The following is a 24,184-nucleotide window of genomic DNA, read 5'->3' on the forward strand; positions in this document are numbered from 1 at the left end:
TACCGTTGCATTGCAAAATAACGGATCTCTGATCAACTGCAAAATAAGCAGTGGAGCTGTTATTAATTATTAAATAATAAAAAAATATTTAAAAAATAAAGTAATTCATTTTGTATTAGTTTAAACATCACACTAACAATCTGCGTTTAAATTTTTGGGATATAACCAATAGTATAGATTTGATAGACCAACAAACTTCTGTGGAGGTGCTGGTTGAAATAAGCTGTGAGCCACTGTATATATGTTTTACAGTTTCATTATTCAAAATTCCTAAAGATTGCTTAATAAGTTCACGCCCTTTGGGGGCGTGGCAAATCAGGAAAATCTATATTTTCTTAGTTCTATAGCTGTGAACTTAAAATTAAATAAAAACCTTTTTACTTTCAACCTGCTCTATTGATATATATAAGGCTATATATTATATATATATATATACGGCAAATCGTACAAATATCTATAGCTTCCAATGTAAGAACTGTGGCTCCACAATGAAACAGTTAAGTTAGTATAGACTGAGACTCAGAGTATAGGGCCCGATTCAGATGCAATTAGCCCATACAATTTCAACTGTTTTATGTATGAAATCTTTTCAAAAGCTTTAATGTGCTTTAAGCGCTTTGAAATGTAAACCAGTAAATGAATATGAGAACATTGAATTGAATGAATTCGAATTGTTTATTCAAAGCCATCAACTTCCTGATGTAGTCAAATACTTGCGAGTGCATTTGGTTAATTGAGCGCAATTTATAATTAATTGAAACGTTTTTGCGCTTTGTTGTTTGTGCGCTGGCTGGCACTCAACTTGACAGTAATCCGAGCTGTCAGTTGCCTTTGTCGTTGTTGTTGTTGTTTATTGATGCTGCGGCTTGAAGTCGAGTCAACGACACCTTGAGCCATAAAACGGTTCAGTTCCTGTTTGACATTTTCGGCTAATAAAGTCCGTCTCACATAGCCGTACGCCAACTCCGAGTCAGAGTCTGAGTCCGACACCTCCGACGTCTCGATATGCGGCGCTTAGCCACTTGAGTGCATTGCACTTGACCGCATCGTAAATTTGCCAGTCATGGCTAGAGGCTGCTGCAGTTTAGCTGCCCCCCTTTTGGTGGCGCCGCCGACGCTTGCTGTCAACTTTTAATTTGTTTTAAAAACTTTTTGATTGTTTCTCTGCTGTTGTTGCTGTTGTTGTTGTTGTTGTTGCTGTTGCTGTAGCTGGCATGCAAATGCGAGCTCATGCTTTGGCGCCACGGCGTCTTCTTGGTCTTGAATTCTCATCTTTGGTCATGGGCCTGCCTCTCTGCTGCTCTGCTGCTCTGCTGAGCTGTAGCTCTGTTGCTTGGGGCATTCATTTGCAGTTGCTTGATTAAATTGTCTTGGCCACTGCGTGTGCTGGCTGTTATTTAAAGTTTTTAATTTCATTTTATTGACACTCGCTGGCAAGTCGAGCCAACCCGGGCTGCACGGCCGTAAGCCGCAAGTTATTTTTGCCATTGTTGCCATTGCCAGCTGCTCCAGCTCCAACTCCAACTCCAGCTCCAGCTCCAGCTCCAGTTGCTGTTGCTGCTCTTGACAGTTGCCCACAAAGCCAAACAATTTGCACAGCCAGTGGAAGCCCGTAGCCAGCGGCAATCCCAATCCAGCAGCTGTCAATGCGATATTCATGCGCAGATCAAACTGTTAAGTCTTTAGGCTAACGGTTAACATATAGTATGTGCTTATGATTTGCCAGCAGACCAGTTGATTGCCGCACGTGGCAACGTGCTCTTTGCAATGTTGCCGGCAAGGACATGCAACAGCAACAACATATTGTCGTTGCAGGCGTTGGCAGCAATATGCGAAATGACGCTGACGTCGCAACTTGCTTGAGAGAGGGCGGGAGAGGGGGAGAGGTAGATATACGCTCACCTACACACACCGTCTCGACAGCCAACTTGTGTCAGCTGCTATTACTGTTATTGCTGTCGGGCCAACTTTTGCATGCTGTTGCTGCTGCTGCTGCTGCTCCTACTGCTGCTGCTGCTGCTGCTGCTGTTGCTGCTGTCCAACTAGTGAGTCAGCTGCAAGAGCGCGCGCGCGTTGGCATTCTAATTTGTTTATGTTAATGCAATAAAAACACTCAATTTGCGGCTGCACATTCGAACGATATTCTTGCTCTTGTTGCTGCTGCTGCTGCAGTCGCTGGGCAAACATCACATATTGGCGACGTTATCGCAGCGACAGCAACAGCAGCAGCAGCAGAAGCAACATAAAAACAGAGCTAACCTTGTTATTGTTATTTATTTTCACTTTTTTGTTAGCTTTACTATTGCTTGCTGTTCTTGCTGTTGTTGTTGTTGCCGTTGCTGCGGCTGCTGCTGCTGCTGTCTGTTGTTACCGTTTTGCGTTGGCGTTTTTCGTGCTGGTTGTTTGGCTTGTTGCTGTTGCCATTTTATGCTGGTTGCATGATTTACATTGTTGGCGGCATTTTTATTTTCGATCTTTTTTGTTTGTATGCGTACCCTGTACACCTAGAGAGTGGGTATATTGGTTGCATGCATGTGTATGTGACAGGTGAATTATATGCTTGCCCCGGTGAAATAGCAAACCAAGTGCCACTCTATGTGTCATTCTAGTTCAATACATAGACGTATATATAGCTCTCAATCTTTGAGACTATTTATAAGCGAAATGAAAGAAATTTTTTTATATTTTAGTTTATCCTCTTTAACAGGGTATTTCCAGCTTGGTCAACAATTCAATTGCATTTACAAAATGCTTACAAATTTATTGAAAGTAAAAACTGCATAAGTGCCACAGTCTGGCAACGCTGCCATCGACTGGTTATCCAAAAATGAAAAAATAAAATAAAAAATTTATATGGAGAGCAAAAAACCATAATGCTGGCTGCGTCGCATTCGTTTCAATCTTTGCATTCAATTTCTGACGTTTGCCATTGCGTCACACACATCGACAGCTCGCAAATTGACTGCTGCCTGCTGCTGTTTTGTACCACGGTGCATACAAATTTTGCCTGGGCTTATTTGATAAATTTTTAAAAATATATACATATGTATTTCTTTATTTGTGTGGGTATTTGTTTTTGTTTTTGTTTTTTTTTTTTTTTTTATGTCGTCGCGGCTATGTCTAAAGTTGCCAAATCCAGCTGCGACATTTGCATTTGTCATATACAAAAAGGTCGGCTAGACGCCGAGGAGGGCCAGAGAGAGGGAGTGGGAGAGGGGCAGGTACAGTGTAAGAGGGAGAGGGAGAGAGACAAAGCGGGAGCGAGCAGCGCTAGGAGCATGTTGTGGCCTTTACAGTGGGCTGGCTGCTGCTGCTGTTGCTGTTGTTGCTGTTGTTGCTGTTGTTGCTGTTGTTGCTGCTGTTGCATTGCCAGACAGATTTACTTTTTACCTACTGCTCGGGCTATAGCCACAGTCCTAGCCATGGGACTGGTGAATGTCTCTATTATTTGCACACTGAAAGTTTATAAAAACGCCTATCCCTTTCTTTCATGCTCGCTCACTCTCTCTCTCTCTCTCTCTCCCACTCACTCACTTGCTCTCTGTCTTTGTTGCTGTTGGTGCACCCAGCTTTTTAATAAAGTCATTTTATTTACATTTGTGCTTTTGTTTAGTAATTTATTTACTTTTTTATGCCATTACATATATTTGGTGCTTGCATATTTGCTATTGTTGTTGCTGCTGTTGCTGCTGCTGTTGCTGTTGCTGCTGCTGCTGCTGTCGGTAGCCGAAAACATTTTAAATGCCATTTTAATTATATTTGTTCTTTTGTGCGTTGGCTGGGCGTAAATTCCACTTGGCTTTGGTCGCTCAGTTTGCAAGTTTTTCAATTAAAATGAAATAAAGCGACATAAATCAAGTCTCTCTCGCACACATATGTACACAAAAACGATGCCTGACAGCAGCAGCAGCAGCCAACAACAGCAACAGCAATAGCAATACTGAAATAAGAAGAAGACGAAGAGAGCAAAAAAAAAAAGTGTTTAAAAACTATCAGCAACCGCAAGTAACTTCATTTGGCTTGAGGCAAACGCTGCGTATGAGCAATGTCGAGTGCCGACTCGCAGTCAGCACTCGACAGCCGACAACACTGAACAACTTTGGCGTCGAGCATCCATCCGTCCCATTCGAGCAATTTACAGTCTGCAGCCTGACTGACATTTGCGTGCATTTGAGCAGCTGAAACGGATAACTGGGCCCAGCATCTAGGGGCTGCTCCTGCTGCTCCTGCCGCTGCATGCATATTGTAATGGAATGCTGGATTATTGGAACGGGCTCTGTCTATGGCCGGGATGAACTGGGCTGAACTGGGCTGAGCTACAGCCGAGGCTGGGCTACAGCTGCACTTGGCAGAGACATTAATCAAAAGCAAAATCGTTCAACTCGGTTGGCCAACAACAGCAACGGCAACAGCAACGGGGGCACGGCAATGGCAATGGCATGCGGCATAAAGAACTTGAGACTTTGCTCAAAATACGAATTTATTTTAATTTCTATGATACTTTCGAACCACAATAAATAAAAGATGTATCCACATATATGTATGTATGTATGTACATATGTCCGGCTAGCGGCCGTCCCATTTGGCCCAGAAACAAATCAATAAATGACAACTCGACAAAATGAATATGTTAAAAGTACATTTCAGTTATTTGTCTACACATACATATCGTAAAAATCTATGTAATATTGAATAGGGTCAAGTGCCAGGACTTGTTCAGCAAGTCTTGAAATGTTTTACATTTCAGCTGGAAATGAATGTGGAACTTACTGCTGCTGCTTGCTGCTGCTATTGTGTGTCTGTCCATTGGGCTTTAAACAAGAATAACTGATCTAATAATTTGTTTAAAAGTTGCATACATTGCCAATGAGCAGCAACTGAGCTCTGGTCGAGCTCTCTGGGCTGAGGGTTGGGGCAAACACAATGCTGCAACTGCAATCAATCACAATTGCAATTCTATTTATAGCATTTCAAAAATTATGCATGCCTTTGGCTCGTTGTGTGACTCTGTGTGTGACAGTGTGTGTGTGTGTGTGTGTGTGCGTGTCCATGTGTGGAGCAATTGGTTACGCTTGGCATTGATTGCCAGGTGAGATACGACCTAACGTTGTTACCTGATGCGCTTTGATCACATTTGCCACATCTTTAAATATTCTTTGTAAGTTGTTAAATATTCTTGCAATACTCCTTACTTGACACTATTTACTTTCCATGCTTTTGTATATTTTGGTGCTGACATTCCAAATACAAATTAAATTAGAATTTTGTTAAATTCCATACAGCATAAACTGACAACAAATTCTGTGATTTTAGTTCAAAGCCAATGCTCGAATAATTAAAGCACAATAACTTTTGCTATTAAATTTATTTTATCGGAATTCTAAAGCAAAATTGTTTTATAAAATATCTCAGAAGCAAGCAGACACATAATGCCTCTACCTTTTTTTTATTAACTCCATTGTGGATGATGGATAGAGAACAGATGGAATGTCGATTTGAAAGATAGACTGAAAAACTGATTGACTTAGATAATATTTATATTTATATTTATATTTATATTTTTATTTTTATTTATATTTATATTTATATTTATATTTATATTTATATTTATATTTATATTTATATTTATATTTATATTTATATTTATATTTATATTTATATTTATATTTATATTTATATTTATATTTATATTTATATTTATATTTATATTTATATTTATATTTATATTTATATTTATATTTATATTTATATTTATATTTACATTTATATTTATAGAGTCAGCTACACATTTTCCTGCATTTTACAAATACTTTATCACAATAATTATATTGAATTATTTGAAGCTGGAGTACCAAGAGCAGAAATGCCGTTCTGCTTGTGATCAGTCAGAGAATGAGAGAGAGAGAGAGAGAGAGTCCTGTTTTTGCTCTCTTTATTGCCCTCACAATGCGATTACTTACTGAAAGGTATTGCTGAATTGGAATGTATGAGGCGATTGGTTCCTTTATAAGAGCAGCCAAGCAACGTTGCTTGAACACATACATATACAATTTCAGTTGCGCATGTATTGAATGAGCTACAACGATCTATGCTCTGTACTGATCGTAGCTCCGGAGAGCAATTTCTTTGACTCGAACCTATCATATGGGAAATTCTTCAGGCAAATAAACATCTCTTAGTGGATCCATGGCCTCTCATGATGTGGAGAAGAGTTGTTCTCCCATGTGCCTATACTTGACCATGTTGCATGGTGGAAATGAGAGTGAGAAATGGAATTCCTATGTTCATGCTTGAATATGTATATAGAAATATATTATTTTTGATCAGAGATGCTTCGAGACAAATGCCTAGTTAAAAGTAAGAAACTTGAGCTCAAATTAAATGTAAATGGATAAGTTTTAAAAATAGGCAATAAATATGAAACATTATTAGACTATATTTTATGTAATATATTAATAATTGTATAACATATTTTCAACAATTGAAGAAGCTAACATTTTAGAGCAACAAATATAAAACATTATTTTAGTAAATTATATAATATATGAAATTATATAATATATGAATATGAATATAATATATGAATACTTTTATTATATATGGGTAACAACTGAAGCTTTCCCCATCAACCACTATGCACTAATACGAAATATACATAGCTTTTCTTAAACACCCGCACAATCGATATCTTAGCTAATATCGGACTTTATTAAGGCCAGCTATTGACATTCGGCATGTGGCGTGTGCCAGTTTTTCTTTTTTTTTTTTTTTTTGGTTTTTTTTTTTTTTTTATAAATATTTTATAACTGTAGCTTTTGTTTATGACAAGCAGCTGAGTGTGTTTGTGGCGACAACACACAAAGAGCACTCGAGCGTGGCCTGGTTGGCTGTCCCCTGGCCGTCTCCTGCTACCCCTTCGGCAGGCGAGCGAGCGAGTGCACTTATCAGCGCCAATTGCAATTGTTTTTAATAATTCACTTTCACTTTTGCGCCCGTAGCTTTTGGCCGCAAAACACACTCGCACACACACACACACACACCCGCCCGGTACACACCCAAAATAAAAACCTTGAACCGCATTTCAGTTTTCTCACCTGGCTACGGGCTGGCGGGCAATTCAACCTGGCTTTGCGCCCGACTCGGGCAGACACTGCGCTGGCAGCCAAAGCTGTGGGCCAGCTCTGGGGACTTGGACTGGGATTGGAACTGGGCTAAGCCCCGGCCTCGGTGGCCTGTTGCCACTTGACTTTGGCTTTTTGCATACGAATAGCCGATTGTAAGACTCACTGTATGTATGTGTGTGTGTGTGTGTTTGTGAGTGTGTGCCCTGTTCTGTATGCCTCGCTTTTTTATACATTTTTTTAGAGCCGCACACTTGAAGCATGGCAAAAGCAGCTTCCCAGAAGCCACCGCAAAGGCCAAATAAAATTAATGAGCTTACGGCCAAATCTGAAACCGAAAGCCGACTCTAGGCCATATATTCCTGCCCTGATCCCATTGAAAATGAAAATTCAAGGCGGAATGATTTCGCCGAAATGTTTGCCCAAAAGGGCGGAAGGCGTAGAATAAATATATATTTTACATAACAAAGAGTTGATTTATTCCGTTGCTATCTCAGTGTGATACTCCATCTATACATCTACATCTATCATCTATTAGCCTGAATAAGAATATATTTTACCTATTCCTGACCAAGATAAAATCCTCAATCTAACCATTTTCTGTTTTCGATTTATTTGCAGAAGCTACAGCGGGATCTATAAAAGAGTCAGCGTAAGCAGTTCTACACGAGCTATTCACATACGTGAAATTGGTTTGTAAGGTAATAAAAATATTCTATTACTTTCGACTAATATTAATTCATAATTAATTGACAACGACCCAGGGAAGGGGATTAAAATAACTTGGGCTTAACTTTTTCCAAAACGATTTTACTTCAGCTTTACATTTTTTAAACCAGCTTTTGAATTTTCGTTTGCATTTCTTTTCGGGCATTTTCAATCATCAATTGGCATTTAATTTGCTTAGCTTGTTTTCACGTTTGCCTTGGCAGGCCGAATTTTGTGCTCTTCCATTATTTATCTATAGAAAATAAATTACTGTTTCTTTTGTTGCTTTTGGCAGCTTCAGCGTTGAATAGGAGCAGCAATAACAAAACGCAATAGCACAATATCACACACACGTGAAAGAGTATGTACGATTTGTAGTTGTTTATTTCTAGCCTGTAAAGTGTGCCGTCCAAATCGTTGTCGTTATTTCCGTTGTTGCCGTTGTTGCTGTTGTTGCTGTGTTGTTCCTTTTCCGTGGTCATCTTGTCAGGAGGTTCAGCCAAATAAGTCCCAGTTCAACGCAGCTCTCCTTCTCAAATATCCAGAATATCCAGTGCACTTTTTACAATTTATACTCGAATTGAAAGTTCAATAATTTTGAGGCGATATATGTAATGCTCGCTTGAATTAGTACTAAAGCAAGTTGCCAAGTGAGCTTAGCCAACTCGGATTCGGATTTGTTAAAGGGAAACCTGATTAAAGTGCTCTTAATACATCTGCTCTCTATGAGCGAAACATCTTTTGAGCATATTTATGTACATTCACAAAACTTATTTATATGCTTTCGTTCATGTCTTGAAAAATCTGCTACGCTTTATCGATTCAGTCTTGGATATCTCAGGGTATTTAATCTGTGCTATGTTGTAGAGAGAAAAAAAAATCATTGCTGTTGCTCTCTCTCTTCTTGTATGAAGTGAAATGGCCAGCAGGCACGACCCGTACCAGCAGCTATCAAAGCAACAACAACAAGAATAAGAACAAGATGAAACGACTCGTTTTATCCTTCTGACTGAGCTTAGAGGCAGAACAGAGCCGAGCGTCCTCTAAGCAGCTTTCGACTGCATTCCTCGCATGGCAACTGTAGCCGTTGCTGTTGCCGTTGCCTTTGATTTTGTGTTTGATTTTGATTTTGATTCGGTTGGCCATGTTAAAGCGGCCAAGAGGCCGTAGGTCGGCACGCTTTCGCATAATCGGTCGTATTATCTGCCGGCTTCGGCCTCATACATCTAATTTATGTGCAGCCCCCCCCACAAGGCACACATCACAGCAAGCTGAAGCAAAAAACGAGCGAGACTGAAGCGAATGGGAAATTCACTTAAACTGGAGTTGTAACCGAGTCGAGGTGCGGCGAGGTGTGGCGAGGCGAGTCGAGGGAGCTGCAGGCGAATGAAGCGCCACCAAATGCTTTCATTTCATTAATTATGCAGCACAATCGAGAATTACATGCGAGGGCGGTGGGCGTGTGGGCTCTACACAAAACTCCTTTTCAATTCGCCAGCATTGGCAGATGTATTTGAACATATGTATAGTATGAAGGGGTATCTGAAATACCCTATATAATACGCTGCACCTATTGGTCGTTCAGTTGATTCGAATTCTATAACTAGCTAACGAAATTAGCCTTCTATATAATCAAGTCAGATTATATTAAGGTGGCCATAGACAGAACTCCTATGGGTATATGTGAAATACCCTGTGAAATACCCTGCACAATTAAGTAACAAATCAATTAGCTATTCTATATAGTGGAAATAGCTTTTGTAAAAGTGGGCAATGACTCTACACAGAATACCCTGTACAATACCCTGTACAATCTTAGGTCAAGCTGATGAAAAGTCTACAAAATTTACTAAAAAATCAATTCGTTATTATACCCTGAACCCATTGAAAATGGGAAATCAGGGTATAATGGTTTTGTTGAAATATATGTAACAGGCAGAAGGAGGCGTGGCAGACCCCACAAAGTATATATATTCTTGATCAGGGTGACGAGCTGAGTTGATTTGGCCCTGTCCGTCTGTCCGTCTGTCCGTATGTTTGAACGCGTCGATTTCCGAAGATATAAGAGCTAGAGACTTCAAATTTTTTTGTAAAATGTTCGTAATTACAGCGCGGATATCGAGTTTATCATTAAAATTCGATAACTCATCCCGATCTTTTTTTATCGATGAAAAACCTTATCGATAACCAGTTATGAAATTATATCTTCTACACCTTTATTGCTAGAGTCTCCAAATTTTTTATATATGCTTATATGCAATTTATACAATTTCGGTTTTTGTTAAAATTTACCCCCCACCTCTAAATTCACCCCCTCACCCTCACTTTTGTAAAACGCGTATTTCAAATACTAGAGACTTGTGCTTTGGCAATTACATGCATATTCATGTTATAATCATAATCTGAAAGTTTCATGAAGATCGTGCGTCCACAAAAAAAAAAAGTTATTAAACAATTAAGTTCTCATAGTAAGCGCACACTGCAGCCCATGCGTGTTTATGCGTGGGTGCTTGTGTGTGTATGTGTTTGTGTATGTGTGTGTTTCTTGTGTAAGCTGAAAGACGCGAAAAATTATTGAAATAGCTAGCACTCCAAGGGTTCAGGGGATCTCGTAGTCGAGCAGTCTCGACTAGAGCTTTCTTACTTGTTCTATATAGTCCCATCCCATTATACAAAGCTGTACATGGACTCTGCTCAGAACTCCTTTCCATTTGCCTAATAAGCCTACGAATATATCTGAATGGACATTTCAAATATGTGCAATGCCCTGTACAATTGTAGGTCAAGCTCCCTAATTAACTTACATATATATATATATACAGGTGAACGGCTATTTGCAATACTTTGTGCAATACCCTATACAATACCCTGTACACTTATAAGTCGTTCAATTGATGCAAATTCAATAACTAACAAATCAGTTAGCCTTTCTATATGCTCACATCATCATTAGCAATATTAGCTATATATATTCAGCTGCATATACATTAAAGCTTCTACAGGGTAGCTGGCGAGTCGTTAAACTCGTGCTTGATGAGCTCTTGCATTTTATTTTGGGTATGTTTTGTGTTGCGGCCACAAATCTGTTTATGTGGCGACAAGAACAGACGCAGCCCCTCGGATGGTGGTTCGGTGGTTTGGTGGGTCGGTGGGTCGGTGGTTGTAAGTCCTGCGTCTGGCAACAGGCAGCAAACGAGATGGCCCGCTCTGCCAACGCGGCTCTCTGGTTGGCTGGCTGGCCAAGTTGGCAGCGTGCGTTTTGTGCATTTGACTTTTATATGAACTAATTCATGAAAAATGCATGCCGCCTGGCCCCCGCGGCTGCCCGTGCTGCTAGTTCCGCGTGCCACCAGCAAATGAAGAAAAACTGGCCGCCATAAATCGTCGTATACGGACGGCTCCGTCGCCTGCTCCATTGTCGACGGCATTGCTGCACTGCATCAAATACGAATGTGAATGCGACTGCAAATGTGAATGGCAAATGTTTTATATGAGCGTGTGTGTGTGTGTGTGTGTGTGTGTGTGTGTGTGTGTGTGTGTGTGTGTGTCGAGTGTGTGTTCTGGCTTTGTTCGTGTGGCAAATAATTAAATTAAGATTTTTATAGCTTAATTGGATGGCTGTCGGGAGCCGAGCGCACTAACCTGATGAATGGCTGCTTACTTGCCAGCCAGACCGACAGACCGACAGACCGACCGTCCGACAGCAACATGGCTAGTTGCATTTGCAACTTGCAACTTGCAACAAGCAACCGACAACCAACAACAACAGCAACGCCGAACGGCAAAGTGAAAGGCAACAAGTCTTGCGCAGCCAATCGACGCCATGGGGGTGGCTGGGTCTCAACCTGGCCTAGCCTGGCTTGGCCTAGCCTGGTCTGGTCTGGTCTGGTCATTGGCCAAAGCTATCAAACATTGTTAATTGACTTGACGCTAATGCGAATCAAAGTCTTGTGCACTGCGTGGATAACCGTTATTAGGCTGCAGCGACGTCTTACAAAGGTATCCAAAGGCAAAGAACAGACATTAACTGAATGAAGATGAGAGAGTAAAGTTACCTCATCTAATTATTGACTAAACATATATGTATTTGTATTTAATTATTATATAAATTATATGTATGTGCATATGCATAAAAGATGAAGCTCTGCATCAGCTTTATTAACTTTGCACTTGAAGATATAAGGCTGCCAGGTGGGTCACTCGAATATGGACAGCCCTGTATAGAAACTTCGTCTTTACGCTGATCAATTCACATCAAATGTCCTCAGCTTGATTTATTTACATGCAATTTTTAATCAAGCTGATTTGCTGAGGTTTTGTTTCCTTTTGGCTTTCGTTATTTACTCATATGAGTTAGCTGCGTGCTTTCTATGCGCTTCTCATATGAGCCGGCTGCGTGCTTTCTATGCGCTTCTCATTTATTCTTTTTACACGTGGCTCCTATTGTGGCCCAGTAGCTCAGTTCCCTTGGCTTTTCAACATGTATTTGTGTAGGTGTATATGCATGTGTGTGTGTGTATTTACCTAAGTAGTGCACATTGCTCGCTCATGTGCCACATAGCATTTGGCCCTAGGCCGTGGCATTTGTTGCCATGCTGCTGCTGTTGCTGTTGTTGTTGCTGTTGCTGTTGCTGCTGGTTCTCTTTTGGGTTACCTGGCCAGCAGCAGCAGCAGCAGCGGCGGCAGCAGCAGCGGCAGCAAACCAACAAATGACTGCCGCAGCACAATCTGCACAGCATCTAAACTCACGACGCTGGCGAGCAGCAATCCTTGAACTTTTCGCATTTCCAATATGCATGCAGCCAAGCAGCATCCACAGCTATGTGCGGCTGCTGCTGTCGGCTGTCGGTTGCTGTTGCTGCTGCCGCTGCCGCTGCCGCTGCCGGTTGCTGCCGCTGTTACTGCTGCTGCTTTTGTGACTCATGACAACTCGGCCATGCCACGCTGCGCCGTTAGCAGAGGGCGCAATGTTGCATCTGCAGTTGCCTTTCATTAACATGCACTGCGACGACGACGGCAACGACGACGACGACGACGACGACGACGGCGGCGGCGACGACCATCAAAAGCATAAATTGCACATGCAAATCGCACAGCACAATGTGGGTGTTGGGCGGTGCTTGGCTGCTCGGTGGTTGAGTGTTGGGCTGTGGCGCTGCCGAGCCTCGCTTTGTGTCCAGATCTCTTTTTTTTCCAAGCACTCTTTCTTCTTTTTTATTCAAAGCGAAAATTCTTAAAAATAAAGCCTCAAACTGCTCCAATTTTTAGTGTGCGTTGCGATGATATCCTGGAATTTAGTTTAAAATTGATATTGTATGAGTATATTAAAAGTAATCAGAGAGAAAATCTGAGGAGCTTTATGAGATTAGCAGACGTAACATTAAATACTAAAGTGCTTAGATGTCTAGAGCTAGGGAACTTAAAAAAATACACTTATAAAGGTATATGTATGTATAGATTTGTAGATATTCACGATGTGCTCAAGAAGAGAATTGTGTTTCTAGAATAATTTATGTGTTTACAAATACAGTTGAGTCCCGATAAATTGTACCCAGCTAAATCGCAAATCGCGATAAATCGTTCTCGATAATTTTCGATAATTTAAATTTCTATGTAAATCGAAAAAACAAAACTGATTCCCTTGTCATTTCGACTTATCGACTGTATATGTATCGACTCCCTCATTATTCTGGTCGCCCAATGTTGCCGACAATCTTCGTAGCCCTTCAAAAAATCATTTTTGTTGTATTCTGTTAATTATCTCTCTTGATGTCATTTTTATGTCATCATCTCATCATCCTCTCATGGGAGAGTCAGAGAGGACTAAGAAATCTAGGTGAAGATCTTAAACGATATACAAGCTCATGCCCAAGAATTCGTATTAACTAATTGCGGAAGCAACAACAGCGGCTCATCTGTCAATCCTACCCTTAGCCTCTTTGCGGCTACAGGGTATGCAGAAAGAACCGCCAATGTGAAATAGCCAACTGTGCCTAGCAGTAGCAGCAGCAGCAGCAGCCGCAGCTTTAAGTAAACAAAATGGCCACCCATGGCTAGGGCCTACAGTGCAGCAGCAGACAAATACCAAGAAACTTGTATGCGTACAGTGAAGCTTGCGTACACGCACACATACCAATGGCAGCCGTGAAAGGCGTTGCATTCTCAAAGCTGGTGAAAGAATTTCGCATATACAGGGCAATGGGGTAAACGAGAAAATATCCAGATATATCTGCAATAACTTTGATATACTGAAATTAAGAGTTAATTCCCTCAATAGATATATAGAATGATTTATAGAGCATCTTGTAGTCGTTCATTACTGGCGAGATAATTGTGCCTTTGTTGCTTGTCTGCCGCTGACAGTTTTGGACTTTTCATTATGTTCTGTTGTCAGCAATATTTCCGCTGCAGCGGCAACAGGAATTCCTACGTAAGGGACTACGTAATGTTTGTGAAATGATTACGGATATATGCTAAATACCTCTTTATAATTTCCACAAATGTCCGCTGAGACTCAATGAAGACGCAGGCACGTCTCTATTGTTGCTAGCAACGGATGTGCATTACGAATTTCGTGAGAATGAGCAATTTCTTACGTCAATGGCTTACGTCAATGCATTGAATTGAGATGTGAAATTTGAAGTTAACCAGAGTTACTTAGCATGTTGACTTTTTGCCGCCACATTAGGCGAGATTAGACGATTGCGTTGCATTAAGTGAGCCGGGGGCGTGGAATGCGATGGGCGTGAGTGCAATGTGCTCGTCTGCCAACAGAAATTGATGTGGCACAATTTACAGAATCTCTCTTTCACTGCAATGAGCTGCTGAGCTGCGGAGCTGCGGAGCTGCTGAGCTGATGTGATGCTGCATTGAAAATTTGTCTACTCTAAGGTCTCTGTCTGTCTCTCTGTCCGTCCATCCATCTGTCCGTCTGTCTGACTGTCTATCTTTCGGGCTTGCCAAGTTTTCGTCGTCAACGTCTTGACAATTTCGGCAATGTGCGTTGAAGCGTTACACGACGTCAGCGTTGGTGCTACTGCCACTGCTACTGCTGCTGCTGCTGCTGCTGCATCCTTGGCGCATTGCAATCAAAGTCAGCGCACTGACTGACAGCGGGACGAACTTGCAGATACGCCGCTTTACGTTTACGTTCAAATTCCACCACACTCCCTCCACTACACCTCTGCTCCTGCCCACACCAAACTGCCAGCTGCTTGCTCACGCTTCTTGGCTGGCCGTCTCTCTCTCTCTCTCTCTCTCTCTCTCTCTCGCTCCCTCTGCATGTTATTCAAATGCCGTTGACAACTCGTCGGATGCCCCCTCGGCATCTGCATCGTTTCTTCTGATTCAGCTTCTAACTCCGGCTGCAGCGGCAGTCAGTCCAAGGCTGAGTGACTGCCGCTTTGGGGATGGCAGTCAGCTTTTGACTGCTTCCTTATGTTGTTAGCAGAAACGTGACAAGAAAATCAAACACGCAAAAATCTGCGACTACAACAGCAACAACAACAACAACAACAGCAACAACAGCAACAGCAAGCACATTAACTGCCTTGTGCCCATGATAACACCAGAGGACTAGGCGGCACACAGACAGCAGAGCCACACACAGTAAACCACAACAGGCACAACCACATAAAAAGAAACGGGTGACTAGATAAAGACAGACAGTGTGAGGGAGAGGGCGACGGAGAGAGGGTATACACAGATAAAGACAGAGAGAGAGGGAGAGAGAGAGAGAGCGGGACATGTCTTGCAGTTAGTTAGCTGCATGTTCGCCGCGCAGATTTCTGTTGCATGCAGCTAAAGCCAAAGCTAAACATTTCGTGTCGCATTTATAGACAACGTGCTGCAAGTTTTGTTTCCCCTCTTCTTCATTTTTTTTTTTTTTTTTTTTTTTATGCTGAGGCTAAACGTTGATTTGCTTTTCGTAAAATTGTTTCTCAATTCGTTGGCCAAGTGTGTGTGTGTGTGTGTTGTGCGTTGGTGTGCCATCTGCTGCTGCTGCCAGGTTGCAGGATGAGAGCCAATGCTTGTGAAATGCAGATGCTGCTAACGTGGCTCTGTGCCCGATGCTGATTGATGTGCTGCTGTTGCTGCCCCTTGTGAGTTGGTCAGGCGTAGTTGAGAGGCCGTTGGCTGATTAGCTAGTTAGCTAGTTAGCATGGCAGCCATTGCAAGCTAATCACGTAACGGAGTTACCTAAGCCTGAGCCATCCACCTAGCCAAAGTGCATAATATTAAAGCGCATTATAATAAACACACACACACACACACACACATACAAGCACACGTACGCTGCTTAAGTATGTGCCCAATTAAGGCACCTGCGGCATTAACGTTTCAAGTGTTAACGTCACAACGCTGCCATGACGTTATGTAATACGTTTTGCATTTCGAACGCATCCCTCAAAGCTGTAATTGTAATGCAATTGTATGTGTGTCAGTTAGAATAATGTTTTGGCAATACGAAACATGCGTAAGTTGCCAAAACGTAGGTGTGAGTTACGTCATGACGCAATGGGGTGAAGTAAGCTAATTCATAGCATCAATATTATTAAGCAGAAAACATTAGCATGCATTCGAAATTAAGTATAGTCTATTGAAGACAATTATCATATATTTTCGATTACGTCAAGACGTAATCTGTTACTTACGTTGCTACGTAATAGTGTAACGCAACATAAATCCGCATAACAACATAATACGTCCAAGTATAAAACAGTTAAGGCTTAGCATGTATTACGTAAAATTACTTATGTCATGACGTAAAATGGAAACGTAGCTTAGATTACTAAGCCTATTTGTAATATTTACTTTAAAATATCCTTGGAATATATGGAAAAGTTACAGAAATACGTAAGCTATATAAGAATAAAAAAGACTGTTACATGATTTTCTTACGTCATGGCATAATAAAACGACGCGTTGTTGACGTTGCATGCTTAGAATACTGTAACTATGACTAAATATTTATATACGTATATACCTAACATAACTGACGTATTGAGTTTACGTAAAGTTTGCTACGTAAACAGCAAATATGTCAAATACTTTACGTTCTTTGTGAGCATCTTATGCATTTCGCTCACGATTTCCCTGACAATTTGACAAACTTATTTCTTTATTGACAAATACTTCCGCCACATTTGTATATGCAGATGCATTTATAGCTGCCGTTGCAGTCTGAGATGCAAATGCATATGGCAGATGCAGTTGCAGTCGCAGTTGCAGTTGCAGTCGCAGTCGCAGTTGCCGTTACAGTGACACAAAGTTGACTCGCCCAAACATTTGTATTAACATGAGCATACATATATTCAGTTTGATAGCTGCCAGATTTCTGCAGACTTTGGCTTGGCCAGCGAGTAGGGCGGGGCGGTCTTTCGAGGGGGCGGGTCAGCTGGGGCTGGGACTGGGGCAATTTATATTGCGACATATTGTGCAGTTTTCAATTTGCATTTCGGCGGCCATTGTCGAGCAACAAGCAAATAACCAACAGAGAGCAGACAACAGCCAACGAGCGAGGAGCGAGAAGCGAGAAGCGAGAAGCGACGCCCGTTTCATGTCTTTTGACCGCATTGTTTGTTAATTGTTAAACATTTTAAATCACGGACAACGATTGCACTTCATGTTGAATTTATGAGCTACATGTGCATACTTTTTTCTTTTCTCTTTTTTTTCGGTACATTTTTTGCTCTTGCTCGTTTTTGTAATCGATTGCAAATGCTTTTTTACTCACATTTCTTTGGCATCATTCGAATCGAGAATCGCAATATGGAAATGTGCGACAGCAGCTTCAATGGCAATGGCAATGGCAACGGCAGAAGCACACACTCCTGCTCCAATGGAAAACATGAAAATGAAAAGAGACGAACGGCAAACGACAGGCAAGCCGAAAGAGAGGAAATTGGAAACGGCACGGATTTTAGCTACAGCTCATAAATCGTTAATCAGCTTCGAAGGAGAATTTTAATTGCAAATCGAGAATCGTCGAGCAGAGTATCGAGAATGTGTCAAATGCAAACGACATTGCCACTTTGACGTTAATCAAATCTGTTGCTCTCTCACTCGCCCACGCTCTTCCTCTCCCGCTCTCTCTCGTAGTCACTTAGTTAGTTACTAGCGCTGGGCCACTGTAAATGCGTTATTTCTAATTAAATTTAGCAATGTATATATGTATGTGTGTGTGTATGTGTGTGTATATCCGGCCCTCGCCCAACTCAAAGCCAGAGATGAAGATACCAAATGTCAACTTATTGGGTGAAGCATAACGAAAAATCGTTTTGGTATCAATCGACAGAGGCAGAGCCCGGGGTGCGCAAAAGATATCGCCAGGCGTTAGCAAAAATTTAAAGCGTAGCCCCGCCGATCCCCCCCATCCTGCAAACATCAAACCGTGGCACGTACGCAAATAGAAGGATGTGATGCGAATTAAAAACGCAAGCAGCGGATACGGAAACAGATACAGCGACAGATAAAGCTAGAGCTAGAGCTAAAGATACCGATACGGCTAGAGAGCCAGACGAGAGATACAATCGGCTGGCATATGCACACACACACACACACACAGCACGTATGTGTGTGTGCGTAGAGGCATCGCAATCGTTGGCACGCACGATACTTAAGTTCATTTGCGCCACTTTGCGCCCGTGAATTTTAAGTGCGTGCGACTTTTTTGGTTTTTTTTTTCGTCAGCCTCTAGATTTTTTAATAAATGCGCCGCCAGCTGACTGACTGTGAACTAGAAAGTTATGTAGCTGTCAAATACACAGACACACACACAGGCATATGGCATGGGCTGCTGCGCTTTGCAAACAGAGAACGATTCGATTCGATTCGATTCGAACGGCTCGAACGGTTCTCTGTGCCAGTTTCATTTCTATTTTCTATTGACTCTACGCTTTGGCTCCATTTTGATAAACATGCAGATCCAAGTGGATACATGGATATGAGCGTGGAGTTGTTCAAGAGCTCAAGCGGTCAGTGCTCAGGTCCATAAACAATGGCTCCAACAAAACGTAGAAAAAGGGTAACAAAAAAAAAGATCGACCTTATTGATAATGAGGTCGGCGGCAGCTGTAATTATTCGACTGTGCTTTAAGTCTTTAAGACGCCCAAGAAAGCTGTCATAAAATCCAATCAATGACAGTCATAAAGCTCTGCTGCTGCCGTTTCAATAAAATCGAAATTGTTCTATAAATACGCCCAATCCAAGCCAACGACTAATGAGTCACAACATACGCCATATGACAGCTCACGCACCGAGGGACTGGCTCTACCTACGGCCGTCTGCGGCGCACAAAATATAATGAGCATCAATATAAAGCACGGGCAACAGTGTGTGGCATTAGAGGCGGGCCGAGCAGAGCTCTACCCACACTGGATGGCAAGAGAATCGTCAATTCCGAAACCCACCCAACCGCCCAAAATAATTAAACAAATATTTTATCTACTTTATTTCCTTTGCTTTGTGATACTAATTTGCCAACATTTTAATTCAGTTTTGTAAGCGAAAGAGAGAACATATTATTTTTAAATTTTTTTAAAATTTTATTTATTTTTTATTTGTGTCTCTGACTTCTTTTTCCAATTTTCCAGTCATCAGCTGCATCTTTTTGCAGTTGTTAATATTTAAACATTATGCTTTGACAATTTCTAATATGTGATTTTATTTTTCTCATCTAACAAAAAAAAACTAGTTCTTTGCATGGAGGGCTTAAAAATAATCCAACCAAATGAGCTAAAGTTGGTTGAAAATGGTTGAAGCTTTTTTCTTTTGCATACATAATATTGGGAATCATATATTTAAACTCTGAAATGTTTGTGTTGTTTTTTAGTTTTTCGTATTATTTATATTGTTTCGTTGTGATATTTCCTAATTTTTTCGGGTAAAGCGGGTCTGCCTCACCCACAGTCGCCCGCAGCTAACCCGAATTGAAATTTTCCAGTTTACATCCATTAGTAACTCTAGTTGCTAAGCGGCAAGCAAGAGAGAGACATCTATATTATATATGGGCAAATATATTATAAACATTTCCTATTCATATTCATGGATTTGTATTTATTTTGATTATTATTTTATTTTCCTATTCATGCTGAAATTCTTGTAGAGCTGTAGAGTAGTCTATGCACGCTATGCACATGTGCTGCCATGCAGGGGTCTTTCAGCAAAGAGGAAAACTCTAAGTACTCCACTTCCAAGGCCAGCACTTTCAGCGCGACACAAGTTTCACACGATCTGAACAGGGGCTGGGAGCGGGCGCCGAGGGGCGCGGCTCGAGTTACTGCTGCAGTTCGTTTTGCAGTCATCCTTCATTTGGCCCCGGGCGCAACTTTGTCTCAAAATAAACAATGGAACGCCTCTGTGTTGGCAGCTGCCAGCTGAAGAGAGGCGAGCTCCTTGCTGTAGGTTGTCCATGGCTTGTTCTTGCCCCAACACAGCCAGCACAGCCAGCACCGCCTCCTCGCAGCGCGCGCCTTTACTCCGGACACCAGTCGACATTTGCGGCGTGATAAGCTTTGATTACATGCCAGACGGCAACTGATCAGCCCCAGCGACGACTCGTTGCACTCACTGAGAGTGGAGAGAGAGAGAGAGGAGTGTGGAGAGACTGAAGAGGGGCAAAATTCTATAAATATTGCTTTGCAAATTGCAGCTGGGTCGGTCGTGCGGGTGTGCATTGGAAGAGGCGGTGAGGGGGTGGGGGAAGGGCAATTGCGGCAATGGGAAACTTGGCGAGCTGATTCCAAGAAATTTGCAGCAGCAATGCCTTGTGACACGCATTTCCTGTGCCCAGGCAGGCAGGGAGGCAAACAGGCAGACAGGCAGACAGGCTATAGAATATCAGCCAGATACACACACATACACCCATAGAGATAGACACGTATCTGGAGTTAGAACTTGTTTGGTGGCTTTTGCGCGTGCGCAACACACATTTCCGTTAGCTCAGCAGCAGCAGCCACCAAGTGGAGATCAATGGACGCGCCAGCAGCAACAACGGGCAATGGCAATGGCAGCGGCAGCGGCAGCTTATCGAATCCAAGAGCAGAGCGAGTTAAGCATTTTTAATTGTTGGACGCTGTCCGGAGACCGGAGTACGAAGCGAACGCGTCTAGAAATTGTAAAAGTCATTAAGGCTCATTGACCCATTTCGTTGTTGTCTGTGCTGTGCGGTTGAATAGTTGAATAAGTAGTTGAATAGTTGGGCATCATTAAAATATTCACAAACATACACACACACGCGCATACATACACACAGATAAGCATATATATGTATATATGTGTGTGTGTATATATGTATTATGCATAGACAGTCAATGTTCTCAATGGCCGAGCGACAAGTTGGCGGACTTTTTGGGCGCGACACATTGCCACAAGCCGCATTCAAGATCGAACCTGTTTTGCCTAGCAAATTAGCAGCAACAACACAAACATTTGCTGCTGCTGCTGCTGTTGCTGCTGTTTGGGGCAAATATTTTGTGGTAGCCAAAAAAAGTAGAGAAAAAATCGCATAACCGTAACGAGTATTAAATAGCGAATTGACCCAAATCGTTCGGGTGTTAACATTGTGCCTGAAATATCAAAGCGATTTACAGAACACAGCGCGAGAAAGTCCATCGCTCGACCAGAAACTAGAAACAGGGCAATTCTGGCTTGTAAATGCTAATGCCTGACATGCTGTAGCTCGATATGAATTTGGGTTAAGTGAGCACCGAGCGACTCTGATTAATGAGCCACCTACCTGGCCAGGCCCAACTATCTGTGCGCTATTTGCCATGTCTTTCAAATTCAATCAGCATCAGCTGCAAATTGTGACAGGCGAAAGCGAGACGCTCTTTGTCAAGTGCTGCTAATGGCAGGCAAATTTGTATTTATGAATAGAACTTGGGCTTTCGTTTCTTTCTTTTTAGCTTTTAATGGCAGATTTTTTGTGTGAAGGTGTAGAAAATAGGGAATATGCGTAGATTAGTAAAAGTGGGAGTAATAATAGGAATTGTGGTAGTAGTAAGAGTTGCGACTATTACTACTACTGCTGCTCTTAGTACTAGTAATAGTAGTATTAACCGTAATAGTGAAAATAGTAGTAGTAGTAGTAGTAATATTTACACTAATAGTAGCAGCAGTAGTACTAGTAGCAGTATTGCTAGTAATAGTAGTAAATTTGATAGTTGTAATAGTAGTAGGTTAAGTAGTTGTAGTAGTAGTAATAGTAATAAGAATGGTAATAGTAATTGTAGTAGTAATCAGATCGTAGTAGTTAAAGTAGTAGAAATAATAGTAGTAGTTGAATAGTAGTAATAAACAGAATCGTAGTAGTTGAAGTATAGTAGTAGTAATCAGAATAGTAGTAGTAAAGTAATAGTAATAATAATAGTAGTAGTAATCGGAATCGCAGTAGTTGAAGTAATATTAATAGTATTATTATTAGTAGTAGTATACAGAATCGTAGTAGTTGAAGTATAGTAGTAGTAATCAGAATAGTAGTAGTAAAGTAATAGTAATAATAATAGTAGTAGTAATCGGAATCGCAGTAGTTGAAGTAATATTAATAGTATTATTATTAGTAGTAGTATACAGAATCGTAGTAGTTGAAGTAATAGTTATAGTATTATTATTAGTAGTAGTATACAAAATCGTAGTAGTTGAAGTAGTAGTAGTAGTAATCGGAATCGCAGTAGTTGAAGTAGTAGTAGTAGTAGTAATCGGAATTGCAGTAGTTGAAGTAATAGTAATAGTATTATTATTAGTAGTAGTATACAGAATCGTAGTAGTTGAAGTAGTAGCAAGTAGTGCGAGTAGTAATAATAATTGTAGTAGTTGACGTAGTAGTAATAATATTAGAAATAATTTTAGCTAAGATTACTTAAAGACTTAATCTTAGGTTTTTTAAATTTGTTCATACATATATTAGTAGTCGTAGTATTATTAATAATAAGAACTTTTTATAAGAGCGCCCTAAAGCACTGACCAGGAATTTGTGTTTTGACCTACTCGGCCTTATAGTCTAAACATATAAAGTAAGCAGATAAATACATATGTACATACCTACACTGTCAAGCTGGTCTTAGATAGAACACATACACATGCACACTCCACATAGCCCGTAGAGCCCGGGGCGGTGCTCTATCTCCACAGAGGGCTACAACTGTTGACTTTAACTCTGAATGCAGCTGCGATGAGTTGAGTGCAAATCATCAGAGATTTATAACAACTTCAGACACACACACACACATATATACACGCAAATATATACTGCTGTATTTACATGTATATGTATAAATATATACACTTATGTACATTTGCACTGGGCCTGATAGAGTTTCAGATAGGTAGTCCCTGCATATTTCACGAGCCCTGCAGGCAACCGGCTCGAGGAGGATGTGTTTGTTGCCAAAAATAAAAAATACAAAAAAATAAAAGCAGCTTGTTGAAAGCATGTTGCAAAATATTTTGTATAATGTTCACTAACTCTTCAACTGTCTGTCTGTCTGACTGTATGTGTGTGTGTGTGTGTGCGTGTGTGTGTATTTGTGTGTTTGCTGGGCAAAGTTTTTGCGGCGCATGCAAATGAAATGGAAAACACTTGAGCAAAAACTCTAAGCTGCCAGAATGCGACCTGGCTCAGGGACCACGTCTGTCTGTCTGTCTTTCACTCTATCTGCCTGTCTGTCTCTCTCTCTCTCTCTCTCACTCTCTCTCTCGCTCTCCATCTCTCTGTTTGTATGTGTGTGCTTTTGCATTTGCCTGATTTTGGGCTGCAGCAAATGTTGCACAAAGTTTTTGATTATGTAAAAATTGCATTAAAGCTGCGGGCGGTCGGGGGCATTGTAAAGGGCTTTAAGTGCCTGCTGTTGCCTTTTCGAATGGCCAATCCCACAGGCCGGCAATCATAATGAAGTCTCAGGTGTGCCAGAACTCTCGCCAGACATGGGGCAGTGGCGAGAGAGCGAGACAGCCTGAGGGGGTGACTGGGAGAGAGACTGGCAGAGGGACTGAGTTGGAGCTGCTTAAGCAGCAGGGCCAACAAACTATTCAGTAGCCCGAGGGGATCCCGGGGCGTAGTAAAGGCCAACGGAATGAACTGGACATGCAATTTGCTGGCCAAAGACTTGGACATGCGGATGCACACAGTCACAGATCCTGTCTGTCAATTGAAAGCGCAGACGGCACGGAACGTAACGGACAGCCACAAGAATAGCAATGTGAGTGAGAGTGGAAATGGAAATGGGAATGGGAACGGGAATGGGAACGGGAATGGGAGTGAGAGTTTCGCTAGAGTGTGGCCGAAGGGGAAGCGGCGGATCGAGTTAAAAGTGTCGCCCGTTTGTCTGCCACTGTGGCAGCTCGCATGTCAGGC

General features: G+C 41.6%; 1 protein-coding gene across 1 annotated transcript in view; it reads left to right on the top strand.

Annotated features, from left to right (window-relative positions):
* The window catches only part of LOC108619370 (uncharacterized), a 110,095-nt gene that overhangs the window by 80,141 nt on the left and 5,770 nt on the right, over positions 1-24,184 (top strand). The window contains exon 5 of the mRNA XM_018015928.2: positions 7,743-7,822. The gene's annotated coding sequence lies outside the window, so the exon portion shown is untranslated. The remainder of the gene's footprint in view (positions 1-7,742; positions 7,823-24,184) is intronic.

The sequence above is a fragment of the Drosophila arizonae genome, chromosome X (genome assembly GCF_054131065.1).
Source record: "Drosophila arizonae isolate 15081-1271.41 chromosome X, UAZ_ARI_1.0, whole genome shotgun sequence".
Lineage (NCBI taxonomy): Eukaryota > Metazoa > Arthropoda > Insecta > Diptera > Drosophilidae > Drosophila > Drosophila arizonae.